Here is a 13,405-nt window from a genome sequence, read left to right as displayed (position 1 = left end):
TTCTCCATGAAAATGGAAAACCCACATGTCCTGTGATGGCAAAAGACAGCTAAGCCTTGCGCCACTACCTCCTGAAGCCGCACGGCCAGAAATATGGGTGCACGCGACTGAATTTCATCCGATCTAGCAATCTATAGGCATCAAGTGCCCTATGGAGATCGTCGGCGGGGCCTTCCGAAACTCTTCACCGCCAAAATACAAGAGGGCATGCATCAAGCAGAAACCACATCTTGGCGCAAGAAGAACACAACGACCACCACTGATACGTCTCTGACGTATCGATAATTTCTTATGTTCCATGCTACTTTATTGATGATACCTACTGTTTTATACACATTATATGTCATTATTATGCGTTTTCCGGAACTAACCTATTGACGAGATGCCGAAGGGCCAGTTCCTGTTTTCTGCTGTTTTTGGTTTCAGAAATCCTAGTAAGGAAATATTCTCGGAATCGGACGAAATCAATGCCCAGCATCCTATTTTTCCACGAAGCTTCCAGAACACCCGAGAGTCGCCAGAGGGGGGCCACAGGCCCACCAGACGACAGGCCGGCGCGGCCAAGGGGGGGCCGCGCCCCCTTATTGTGTCGTCGCCTCGTTGACCTTCTGACGCCGCCTCTTCGCCTATATAAAGGTCCCTGACCTAAAACACGATACGGGAAAAGCCACGGTACGAGAAACCTTCCAGAGCCGCCGCCATCGCGAAGCCAAGATCTGGGGGACAGGAGTCTCTGTTCCGGCACGCCGCCGGGACGGGGTAGTGCCCCCGGAAGGCTCCTCCATCGACACCACCGCCATCTTCATCACCGCTGCTGTCTCCCATGAGGAGGGAGTAGTTCTCCATCGAGGCTCGGGGCTGTACCGGTAGCTATGTGGTTCATCTCTCTCCTATGTGCTTCAATACAATAATCTCATGAGCTGCCTTACATGATTGAGATTTATATGATGATGCTTGTAATCTAGATGTCATTATGCTAGGCAAGTGGATTTTACTTATGTGATCTCCGGAGACTCCTTGTCCCACGTGTGTAAAGGTGACAGTGTGTGCACCGTGTGGGTCTCTTAGGCTATATTTCACAGAATACTTATTCACTGTTATGAATGGCATAGTGAAGTGCTTATTTATATCTCTTTATGATTGCAATGTGTTTTGTATCACAATTTATCTGTGTGCTACTCTAGTGATGTTATTAAAGTAGTTTATTCCTCCTGCACGGTGTAATGGTGACAGTGTGTGCGTCGTGTAGTACTTGGCGTAGGCTATGATTGTGATCTCTTGTAGATTATGAAGTTAACTATTGCTATGATAGTATTGATGTGATCTATTCCTCCTTTCGTAGTGTGAAGGTGACAGTGTGCATGCTATGTTAGTACTTGGTTTAGTTATGTTGATCTGTTATGCACTCTAAGGTTATTTAAATATGAACATTGAATATTGTGGAGCTTGTTAACTCCGGCATTGAGGGTTCGTGTAATCCTACACAGTTAGTGGTGTTCATCATCCAACAAGAGGGTGTAGAGTCTAGCATCTATTTATTTATTCTGTTATGTGATCAATGTTGAGAGTGTCCACTAGTGAAAGTATGATCCCTAGGCCTTGTTCCTAAATACTGCTATCGCTGCTTGTTTCTTGTTTTCTGCATCTTTACTTCCTGCAATATTACTACCATCAACCGCATGACAAACACTTTTTAAAGCGCCGTACTACTGCTCATGTTCATTCATACCACTTGTATTTCACTATCTCTTCGCCGAACTAGTGCACCTATTAGGTGTGTTGGGGACACAAGAGACTTCTTGCTTTGTGGTTGCAGGGTTGCATGAGAGGGATATCTTTGACCTCTTCCTCCCTGAGGTCGATAAACCTTGGGTGATCCACTTAAGGGAAACTTGCTGCTGTCCTACAAACCTCTGCTCTTGGAGGCCCAACACTGTCTACAAGAATAGAAGCACCCGTAGACATCAAGCTATTTTCTGGCGCCGTTGCCGGGGAGGAAAGGTAAAAGGCTCTCATACTCCGGTCCCAGGTAAAGTACTTTTCTGGCGCCGTTGTGTGTGTGCTCGAAGCTATTTCCTTTAGATCCTGCAATTGCATCTTTTTGTTTCTTGTTTACACTAGTTAGGCATAATGGACAACAATGAGCTTCTTATTCTATTTCCTGATTTAAGACATGGATGGTTTGATGCGAAAATTAAAAAACCCATGGAACATATTAGTATGAACACTTTGAATACCATTGTTGCTAATGATATAGAAAGTTCTAAGCTTGGGGAAGCTGGTTCTGATGAGCATGATCTTTTTAGTCCCCCAAGCATTGAGGAGAAAATTTACTTTGTTGATACTTTGCCTCCTATTTATGATGATTATAATGATAGCAGTCTTTTAGTACCGCCTGTTATGGAGGATAAATTTGATTATGATTACAATATGCCTCCTATATTTGACGATGAGAATAATAATGATAGCTATTTTGTTGAATTTGCTCCCACTATTACCAATAAAATTGACTATGCTTATGTGGAGAGTAATGATACTTTTATGCATGTGAATAAGAATGCTTTATGTGATACTTATATTGTTGAGTTTGTTCATGATGCCTCTGAAAATTATTATGAGAGAGGAAAATATGGTTGTAGAAATTTTCATGTTACTAAAACACCTCTCTATATGCTGAAATTTTTGAAGTTACACTGGTTTTATCTTCCTATGCTTGTTACTTTGCTCTTCATAAATTTGTTTATTTACAAGATTCCTATGCATAGGAAGCATGTTAGACTTAAATGTGTTTTGAATTTGCTTTTTGATGCTCTCTTTTGCTTCAACTCTTATTTCTTGCGAGTACATCATTAAAACTGCTGAGCCCATCTTAATGGCTATAAAGAAAGAACTTCTTGGGAGATAACCCATGTGTTTATTTTACTACAGCAATTTTTGTTTTGTTGAGTCTTGGAAGTTGTTTACTACTGTAGCAACCTCTCCTTATCATGTTTTTGTGCCAAGTAAAGTCTCTATGGTAAAGTTGATGCTAGATTTGGATTGCTGCGCAGAAACAGCATTGCTGTCTGTCACGAATTCGCGCAGAAGTCTCTGTAAAAAAATCAAAGAAATATGCAAATTTACGTGTGTGATCCTCAGATATGTACGCAACTTTCATTAGTTTTGAGTTTTTCCGTTTGAGCAAGTTAAGTGCCCCTTCCAGGTTCGTCTTTACGGACTATTCTGTTTTTGACAGATTCTGCCTTTTATTTCGCATTGCCGCTTTTGTTAAGTTGAATGAGTTTCTTTGTTCCATTAACTTTCAGAAGTTTTGTGCAATGTCCAGAAGTGTTAAGAATGATTGTGTTACCTCTGAACATGTGAATTTTTGATTGTGCACTAACCCTCTAATGAGTTTGCTTAAAGTTTGGTGTGGAGGAAGTTTTCAAGGGTCAAGAGAGGAGGATGATATACTATGATCAAGAAGAGTGAAAAGTCTAAGCTTGGGGATGCCCCCGTGGTTCATCCCTGCATATTTCAAGAAGACTCAAGCATCTAAGCTTGGGGATGCCCAAGGCATCCCCTTCTTCATCGACAACTTATCAGGTTTCTTCTCTTGAAACTATATTTTTATTCGGTCACATCTTATGTACTTTACTTGGAGCGTCTGTTTGTTTTTGTTTTTGTTTTTGAATAAATGCTTGTGTGGGAGAGAGACACGCTCCGCTGGTTCATATGAACACATGTGTTCTTAGCTTTTAATGTTCATGGCAAAGGTTGAAACTGCTTCGTTAATTGTTATATGGTTGGAAACGGGAAATGCTACATGTAGTAATTGATAAAATGTCTTGGATAATTTGATACTTGGCAATTGTTGTGCTCATGTTTAAGCTCTTGCATCATATACTTTGCACCCATTAATGAAGAAATACATAGAGCTTGCTAAAATTTGGTTTGCATAATTGGTCTCTCTAAGGTCTAGATAATTTCTAGTATTGAGTTTTGAACAACAAGGAAGACGGTGTAGAGTCTTATCTCTACTATTAAGAGCAAACTGGTGAATGCCTGGTGTCACATTTTCAGGATGGACAATAATACCCTCATGTCACAAAGAAAACGCAACTAACAAAACAACTCCATCCTCGAACGGCAGGGCACATCACATCTTAATCCATACTTCGCGCTAATTAAGCTAACTAACTACTAGCTCCCGTCCCTCACGCGAAAAAAGAAACAAAGTTCCAATCTGCTCCTGTATTATGTCAAAAAAAAAAGCCGTCGATCTGTTCTCCACCACTCAGGATGCAAACGGACGCTTCCGTGAAATCCGTTGCATCTGCCGACTAAGCCGCGCAAGCTAATTTATTTGTTCGTGGAGTCCGCGTAACCACGTTCAGCTGCTCGCGGAGTCCGCTGAACAATACGGACAGCCGAGGCACACTAGCTAGCTTAATAGTTTGTCGCAACTTTTCTTTGATCAAGAGCACGTATACACTGCTAGCTTAGGCGCTGCCCTGCACACTAGCTACATTGATCAACAGATTGCAGTACATACTTTATCTTATATACACGAAATGATTCACAATTTATACTTCAGTGTTTGGTACAGACTATGAAAATAAAATAAAATAAAGTCTTCCAAATATCTCCATTTTGTTGCACTTCACTCGTATTCTTAGTTGGTACGGTTGTTCAGAATCTGAACTTCAGATACATAACTTACAGTAGCTGCCCAAATGCAATCTAACCACCAGCTTCTTTAATCAAGTGCTAATCATCAGCTTGGTTGATCATCCATATTCTTCTTTGATGAAGCTACAAAATATAATTTGGCGAAGAGTCGGGCAGGCGGACCGCAAGCTCTCCTCTTGCAGTGTCGCCCCCGCTCGGGCTACACCGGAGGGCGCAAGTCGTAGCCCAATCTGGGCGAGTGCGGGGCCTCGGCTTCAGGACGTGGTGGCGGTGCAGGGTGCAGCGGCTGTGGTGGTCGGCAGGTATGCTATGTGGGTGCAGCTGTCGTGGTGGTTGGCCGGCATGGGTGGCCTCCTCCCCCGAGCCCATGCTGGCTGCCGGCGAGGTCAGTCGCCGCCAGCACCCCTCTTCTTCGACCGTGAGGTCGACACTACTTCATGCCTCCCTGATGGTAGTTGAAGCCGGCAACTGCACCTGCATCCCTCGTCCCCAAGTCACCCGACTCCGGCAACATTGGAGTCACAGGGAAGGACCGCAGCTTGTGTGCTTGTGTGTTAGCAAGAGATATGTGGGTGACCAATATCACCAAGAATATATTAATATTTATCGGATAATCAGAAACCACGAGAGTGTTTGTCTGAAGTGCTTATAAACTTGTTGAATCCAGTGGGGCTGACTTTCTACATGGACCTTTCGCTTCATTAAAGCAAGACGTGAAATATGGCTCCATCCATCGGTTTGGTGGCTACTGAATCAGATTGAGGGAGAATAAGTCCATGCATGTCAAAATCTGAAATCCCTTGAATGGGATTAACCGAATATGACATAAGAGAGAATATGAACTGCTGCAAGTTGCCTCTAGAGATGGTAAATGGAAAATAGATGTCAGGGTTTGTAACATAATCACAAGGTTCATGCACTTTCACATGTGTGTTTTATAGTGAAAAATAAGTGTAAATATTTATTAATATTCCATCGCAACGAATGTCACTTTTAAGTGTTGAGCGTAATCGCACGGACAAAGTTGGAGTGAAATAATGCAAGGAGTCAAGCATCATCATAGGGACAAATGTGGATGTAGAGTGGAGAGAAGAAAAAAGAGTATCAAATATTCAAAAATTAATTCTCCAAGGTAGGAGAAGGTACATGGAAAAGAGATGCCAAGGAGGATGGCAACATAGCGGAGAACAATAACAACAACATGCAAAAGGTAGAGTGTTGTGGGGCTACCTGGTGAGTTCACCGGTAGGGGCTTCAATCGCGGAGATTCAATGATTAGGAAAATGTACGTATACGATGATGAAATGATGCAATATACGATGTTGCTGGTTGGAAGTAAAAAAAACATTGGCTCTATAGCCGATAAGAGAACAGATGGACATCCGAGAGGAGGAAGATACCTACATGGAAGAAAAATATATAATTTAAAAGGTTGTGATGCAGCAAAATTTGTGGGGAATTGATTATAGACTCATTGTTCATGGTTTTAGTTACCATGTATGATGAATTAAGACGGGTTTATTAGCCTTTTCATATAAGTGGGACTGAGAGAGGGAGTAAATTGATTCTACGACGTGCCACTGTAGATCGGTGGCTGAACGAAGAAACAAGTCCGATACTTGTTTTGTACCATGTATGGATACCATATCAAATAAGGTAGCATTGTGAATCAAAACTTCTTTCCTACTGTATTCCTTTAATAAACATTTTTTTATTGATTTATAAACATTTTACAGAACGTGAGAAAAACAAGGAACTGTTGAGGTTGTACAACATAGCTATAATAGGACGTAATTCTTGAACTAAAATTTCATGCGATAAGTTTTGTTCTACCAAATAGTTAAGTTTTTTTAGCCGTGGCGAAGCACGGGCATTCAACTATAATGTTTACAATATGTCTTTTATGTAAGTTTTGCTGCACCGGTTCATCCTTGTGTTTGTTTCAAATAACTTTGCTAGCCTAAACCTTGTATCGAGAGGGAATACTTCTCATGCATCCAAAATCATTGAGCCAACCACTATGCCATTTGTGTCCACCATACCTACCTACTACATGGTATTTCTCCGCCATTCCAAAGTAAATTGCTTGAGTGCTACCTTTAAAATTTCCATTCTTTACCTTTGCAATATATAGCTCATGGGACAAATAGCTTAAAAACTATTGTGGTATTGAATATGTACTTATGCACTTTATCTCTTATTAAGTTGCTTGTTGTGCGGTAACCATGTTTTCTGGGGACGCCATCAACTCTTTCACCTTTGTTGAATATCATGTGAGTTGCTATGCATGTTCGTCTTGTCTGAAGTAAGGTCGGTTTTCACAATCAAATGGTTTGAGTATGCATACTGTTAGAGAAGAACATTGGGCCGCTAACTAAAGCCATGAATCATGGTGGAAGTTTCAGTTTGGACATAAAACCTCAATCTCTTATGAGAATATTAACTGTTGTTGAATGCTTAAGCATTAAAAGAGGAGTCCATTATCTGTTGTCTATGTTGTCCCGGTATGGGTGTCTAAGTTGAAGAATGATCAAAAGCGAGAAATCCAATGCGAACTTTCTCCTTAGACCCTTGTACAGGTGGCATAGAGGTACCCCTTTGTGACACTTGGTTGAAACATATGTTATGCAATGATAATCCGTGTTAACCCAAGCTAATTAGGACAAGGTGCGGGCACTATTAGTACACTATGCATGAGGCTTGCAACTTGTAAGATATAATTTACATAACACTATGCATGAGGCTTGCAACTTATTACTACCGTTGACAAAATTGTTTCTTGTTTTCAAAACCAAAGCTCTAGCACAAATATAGCAATCAATGCTTCCCTCTGCGAAGGGCCATTCTTTTACTTTTATGTTGAGTCAGTTCACCTATTTCTCTTCACCTCAAGAAGCAAACACTTGTGTGAACTGTGCATTGATTCCTACATACTTGCATATTGCACTTGTTATATTACTTTACATTGACAATATCCATGAGATATACATGTTATAAGTTGAAAGCAACCGCTGAAACTCAATCTTCCTTTGTGTTGCTTCAATACCTTTACTTTGATTTATTGCTTTATGAGTTAACTCTTATGTAAGACTTATTGATGCTTGTCTTGAAGTACTATTCATGAAAAGTCTTTGCTTTATGATTCAGTTGTTTACTCATGTCATTACCATTATTTTGTCGCTGCATTCATTACATATGCTTACAATAGTATGATCAAGGTTATGATGGCATGTCACTCCAGAAATTATCTTTGTTATCGTTTACCTGCTCGGGACGAGCAGAAACTAAGCTTGGGGATGCTGATACGTCTCTGACGTATCGATAATTTCTTATGTTCCATGCTACTTTATTGATGATACCTACATGTTTTATACACATTATATGTCATTATTATGCGTTTTCCGGAACTAACCTATTGACGAGATGCCGAAGGGCCAGTTCCTGTTTTCTGCTGTTTTTGGTTTCAGAAATCCTAGTAAGGAAATATTCTCGGAATCGGACGAAATCAATGCCCAGCATCCTATTTTTCCACGAAGCTTCCAGAACACCCGAGAGTCGCCAGAGGGGGGCCACAGGCCCACCAGACGACAGGCCGGCGCGGCCAAGGGGGGGCCCGCGCCCCCCTATTGTGTCGTCGCCTCGTTGACCTTCTGACGCCGCCTCTTCGCCTATATAAAGGTCCCTGACCTAAAACACGATACGGGAAAAGCCACGGTACGAGAAACCTTCCAGAGCCGCCGCCATCGCGAAGCCAAGATCTGGGGGACAGGAGTCTCTGTTCCGGCACGCCGCCGGGACGGGGAAGTGCCCCCGGAAGGCTCCTCCATCGACACCACCGCCATCTTCATCACCGCTGCTGTCTCCCATGAGGAGGGAGTAGTTCTCCATCGAGGCTCGGGGCTGTACCGGTAGCTATGTGGTTCATCTCTCTCCTATGTGCTTCAATACAATAATCTCATGAGCTGCCTTACATGATTGAGATTCATATGATGATGCTTGTAATCTAGATGTCATTATGCTAGTCAAGTGGATTTTACTTATGTGATCTCCAGAGACTCCTTGTCCCACGTGTGTAAAGGTGACAGTGTGTGCACCGTGTGGGTCTCTTAGGCTATATTTCACAGAATACTTATTCACTGTTATGAATGGCATAGTGAAGTGCTTATTTATATCTCTTTATGATTGCAATGTGTTTTGTATCACAATTTATCTGTGTGCTACTCTAGTGATGTTATTAAAGTAGTTTATTCCTCCTGCACGGTGTAATGGTGACAGTGTGTGCGTCGTGTAGTACTTGGCGTAGGCTATGATTGTGATCTCTTGTAGATTATGAAGTTAACTATTGCTATGATAGTATTGATGTGATCTATTCTTCCTTTCGTAGTGTGAAGGTGACAGTGTGCATGCTATGTTAGTACTTGGTTTGGTTATGTTGATCTGTTATGCACTCTAAGGCTATTTAAATATGAACATTGAATATTGTGGAGCTTGTTAACTCCGGCATTGAGGGTTCGTGTAATCCTACACAGTTAGTGGTGTTCATCATCCAACAAGAGGGTGTAGAGTCTAGCATCTATTTATTTATTCTGTTATGTGATCAATGTTGAGAGTGTCCACTAGTGAAAGTATGATCCCTAGGCCTTGTTCCTAAATACTGCTATCGCTGCTTGTTTACTGTTTTACTGCATCTTTACTTCCTGCAATATTACTATCATCAACTGCACGCCAGCAAGCACTTTTCTGGCGCCGTACTACTGCTCATATTCATTCATACCACTTGTATTTCACTATCTCTTCGCCGAACTAGTGCACCTATTAGGTGTGTTGGGGACACAAGAGACTTCTTGCTTTGTGGTTGCAGGGTTGCATGAGAGGGATATCTTTGACCTCTTCCTCCCTGAGTTCGATAAACCTTGGGTGATCCACTTAAGGGAAACTTGCTGCTGTTCTACAAACCTCTGCTCTTGGAGGCCCAACACTGTCTACAAGAATAGAAGCACCCGTAGACATCAACCACTGTTATTAGGCAGATCGATAGGCCCCCATGATAGGCCCCCACGCAACCGCCCATTGGCTCCCAACAATGGTCTGGAGATCTCGGCGGGCTCCGCCACTACCACCCGCACCACGCGGAGATAAGGGGTTGAACCGCACCGAGTCCCCGAAACAAGCAATGTGCCGCCCTGGCCATAGCAGTCGTCAAGGTCGCCGAAGAATCCTGTGGTCGTAGCCTCGGCGTCCATCTCTGCTAGATGAGCCATGTCGCTAGGGCCACCATGAAGCTCCAGCCGGAGATCCCACTAATGACTGGATTTCCTTGCATCAACACAAGGTTATGAGAGGCTATGTTATGTTTCTTTCAATGAATGAAAAGGTGTATTATTTACAGTTACCTTGAGAGCTGAAGCGATGGAGCCGGAAGTCGGAGCTGGCGCAGCAGGGTAGATGTGAGAGCATATAGCAGAAATACATTGACACTGTGTTTGGATGCATAGAATTGGGTCTAGAATTGAATTAGACTCAAAATTCCAAATCTAAGATGAAAATGAATTGGCTCCAATTAGAATTCTATTGTTTGGATGTGCTAGGAATTTTCTGTTGGAATCAAGGAGTGGTACCTAATTCCAATTCTTGTTTGGATGTACCAACCATCGAATTGGATAGTTTGGAGAGAGGCCATGAAGAGCTCGATTTGGAGTCGGCAAGGGAGAGGCCTCCACCCGCCGCCGTTGCCCCTATCGCCGCTGTTCCCCATGCCGTCGGCGTTCCCCTGCCGCCCGGTCACATCTAGGGTTAGGGCCGGGCTCACGGAGAAGACGGCGGCTCTCGGATTGCAGGACTCAGAGGAGAGAGGGGATGTGGAGAGGGGGGCGGGGAAGGGGCGAGGAAGATGAGGGCAGGGAGGGTCTTACCGGAGCCGCCACCGCCTGCAGACCGCGTCGGGTGAGCTCTCCCGAGCTTCGCTTGCTCTCTCTCGACGGAAGGGACGAAGCGGTACGCAGGACCAGTTTCCGTGCGTTTCCGAGCTCGCTCGATCGGAATTTTTTCAGGCCGAGTTACACGCGCGTGGGGTGGACTCGGAATTGGCGGAAGTTCCCAAGCCTCAATTCTATGACCACCCAAACATGTGAATTGCGCCTAGAAAATTCCAATTCCGTTCCTGAGCTCCAATTGTATGCATCCAAACACAGTGTGAGGTCTATTCCACTAATTCTTACATGTAATGTAATTAACGTGTGGATTAGTACATGGATGCCTGAAATCACACATGTCGTGTTATATACACTAATATTTTGTTGTTGTTGCTGATGTTGTGTGTTTGTAAATACATGGTTGTTGAATGTATAGTGTATTATATGATTGAGCGACCCTGCCGAGGGGGCAGGGTGCATTTTTTTATTAGGCATCAGTTTACTAGTGGCACACCATTCCTACATCCTGTGGCCCACCATCTCTAAATATGTGTGGCGCAGATCAGCAAATATGAGTGGTGCACCTAAAGGAAATACTAGTGACGCACTAGGAAACTAGTAGCGCATCAAGTGATGTGCCACTGGTATGTATCTTACTAGTGGCGCACTACTTGGTGCGCCACTGATTAGCGTTTTTCTTATAGTGATGGCAGGGCTCCATCGTGTGAGGATTTGTATGAGATTGGATCTTGTGGATGCCCTGCCTCCTATATATAGGCCTAGGAGGGGTCTTCCTGCTCCTCCAATCGACCTTGACACCTAGAATTTTTTTAGGAACATAAGGGACGAAATCCATGGAGAGTCGCATCAGATTCAGGTGCTTTCGCTACCCAGATTGCGTGGTAGCGTCCCCGGGGTAGGGTCGTTAGAGTCTGAATTCTGCAGTAATTCAACACATCATTTCTTCATACGAACTCCGATTTCGGTGTTCTTCAGCTCATTAGATTTGTATCGGGGAGGGCTAAAATACTATGGTATGTACGGGATCTTCATTATATTATGATGGAAACATTAACTTTTTTTCACCTTTAAAATGGCTAAGTTCTGGTGCCTGTAACTCCTTCAATTGCTTCCTCTTGGCTCCTTCCTTCGTGTTTTATCCATAGAGATTCACAACACCTATAGACACCAAAGACAATAAAAAGTTCTAAAAACCTAATAAAACTACAGTTGTGCAAATCTTCTATTTTTAAATAGTTGGTCCCAATTTCCCGATCTCTCGTGAGGCCACGTCACCCCTTTTCCCACCAGGTTCCCTTCAATTCCTTTTCCGTTTCAATTCAATTCGGCTTCGTTGTCCTCACCGCAACACAAAAGAATTATTGAGCGAGAGAACATCAACCGTAGCAGCCCATCCGAGTACTTCAGCCCACTCCTCCATCTTCATTGATGCTCACGTGACGTGTCAGGCTGCCAGCACTCTTGGTCTTCTATATCAACATCTACAAAGACACCGAACGAATCCGCATATGACCAGTGACGCCAGGCTCTTCCTCTTCTCCATCAATCCCGTAACTCCGTGCTCTCTTCCTCTCCCGCACGATCTCCACATCTCCGCGAGAAACGAAAACTGATGGCAAAATACGATGAGTTCGCGCAGATTTCTCCACCTTTTAAACTCCATCGATCGACTCCATTGAGACTTGCATCGCCGCCATCTTCCCCTTCCCCGCCTCCATATATCTCCACGGGCCGTCATCGACCTTGACTTTACCCATGCGCGGTCATCAGATCATGACTCCCAGCCGCTTGCAAGCAATAATCCCACCGACACCATCGCGAACTACGTCGCAGGACGTACGCAAGGGCAAATCTCTCTCCGGGGTGACCACCCTCTGAATCCTAGAGCCATGCTGTTGTTATTGGAATTGATTTGAGCTCTGATCCCCTATGCTCACCCAGACCCCTGAAGTGGGAGGATCTCCATCCCCTGAACAAGGTCAGCTCACACCTGCCGATTTTGGTTAGAACCGGATCAAATTCATGTGGCTTTTACACTTTAGTTGTCCCCCGGTGTAACTAATGGTTCTGCAGGATGTGTGGTTTATGGTCAGCTTGAATGGTTCAATTCAACTGGACATACCTTTGCCATGGTTCCCACTCTTGCTCGCCACGAATGGCGCTTCCTCTCCTGTACAGTGTTAATTTAGGACTAAATTTTGTAAATAAGATAGGAAAGCTAATATTCCATGCCCTTCTTCTGTTAAGAGGATGAATGTGACGTGTCTTGGCTAGAAGTGATTGTAAGGTGCCATCTTGACCTTGAATCTTCCTTCATAGTGTTAACGAGAATAGCTGCTGCCGACCAACCCGGTGCTGGTCGTCCTCGGGACCAGGCGAAGCACGCGCGGGAGCAGACGCGCCAGAATTCGTCCCGCGCGGCGACGCGGCCGCATCAGGCGACGTGCCAGCCAAGGGATGGCCCGGGCGTGCGTGCGCAGAGGGAGCCGCAGCAGGCGCGCCAGCCGAGGCCACATGGGAGCCCGTCGAGGCTGATTTGGCGGGAGTACCTGCATAGGAAAATGTGATGTTTCCTGTTGTCGTTTCCGCACTGTTTTGAGCATCATTTGATGTGCCGTTTGAAGCGTCGTCTTCGGAATTTTGCACAGAATTTCCAGGACTATCACCAACTGGTACCTGAGGAGGATTAGTACCAGGCACAATTTGCAAATAGTGATCATTAGTATGCACACCCCTATCATTAATATCCGAAGGAGAATCATGTGATGGAAGAAGAAGAATTTCCTCAGGCGACGGCCAAC

Source organism: Lolium perenne, chromosome 4, assembly GCF_019359855.2.
Source record: "Lolium perenne isolate Kyuss_39 chromosome 4, Kyuss_2.0, whole genome shotgun sequence".
Taxonomy (NCBI): Eukaryota; Viridiplantae; Streptophyta; class Magnoliopsida; order Poales; family Poaceae; genus Lolium; species Lolium perenne.
This window is presented reverse-complemented; position numbering follows the sequence as displayed.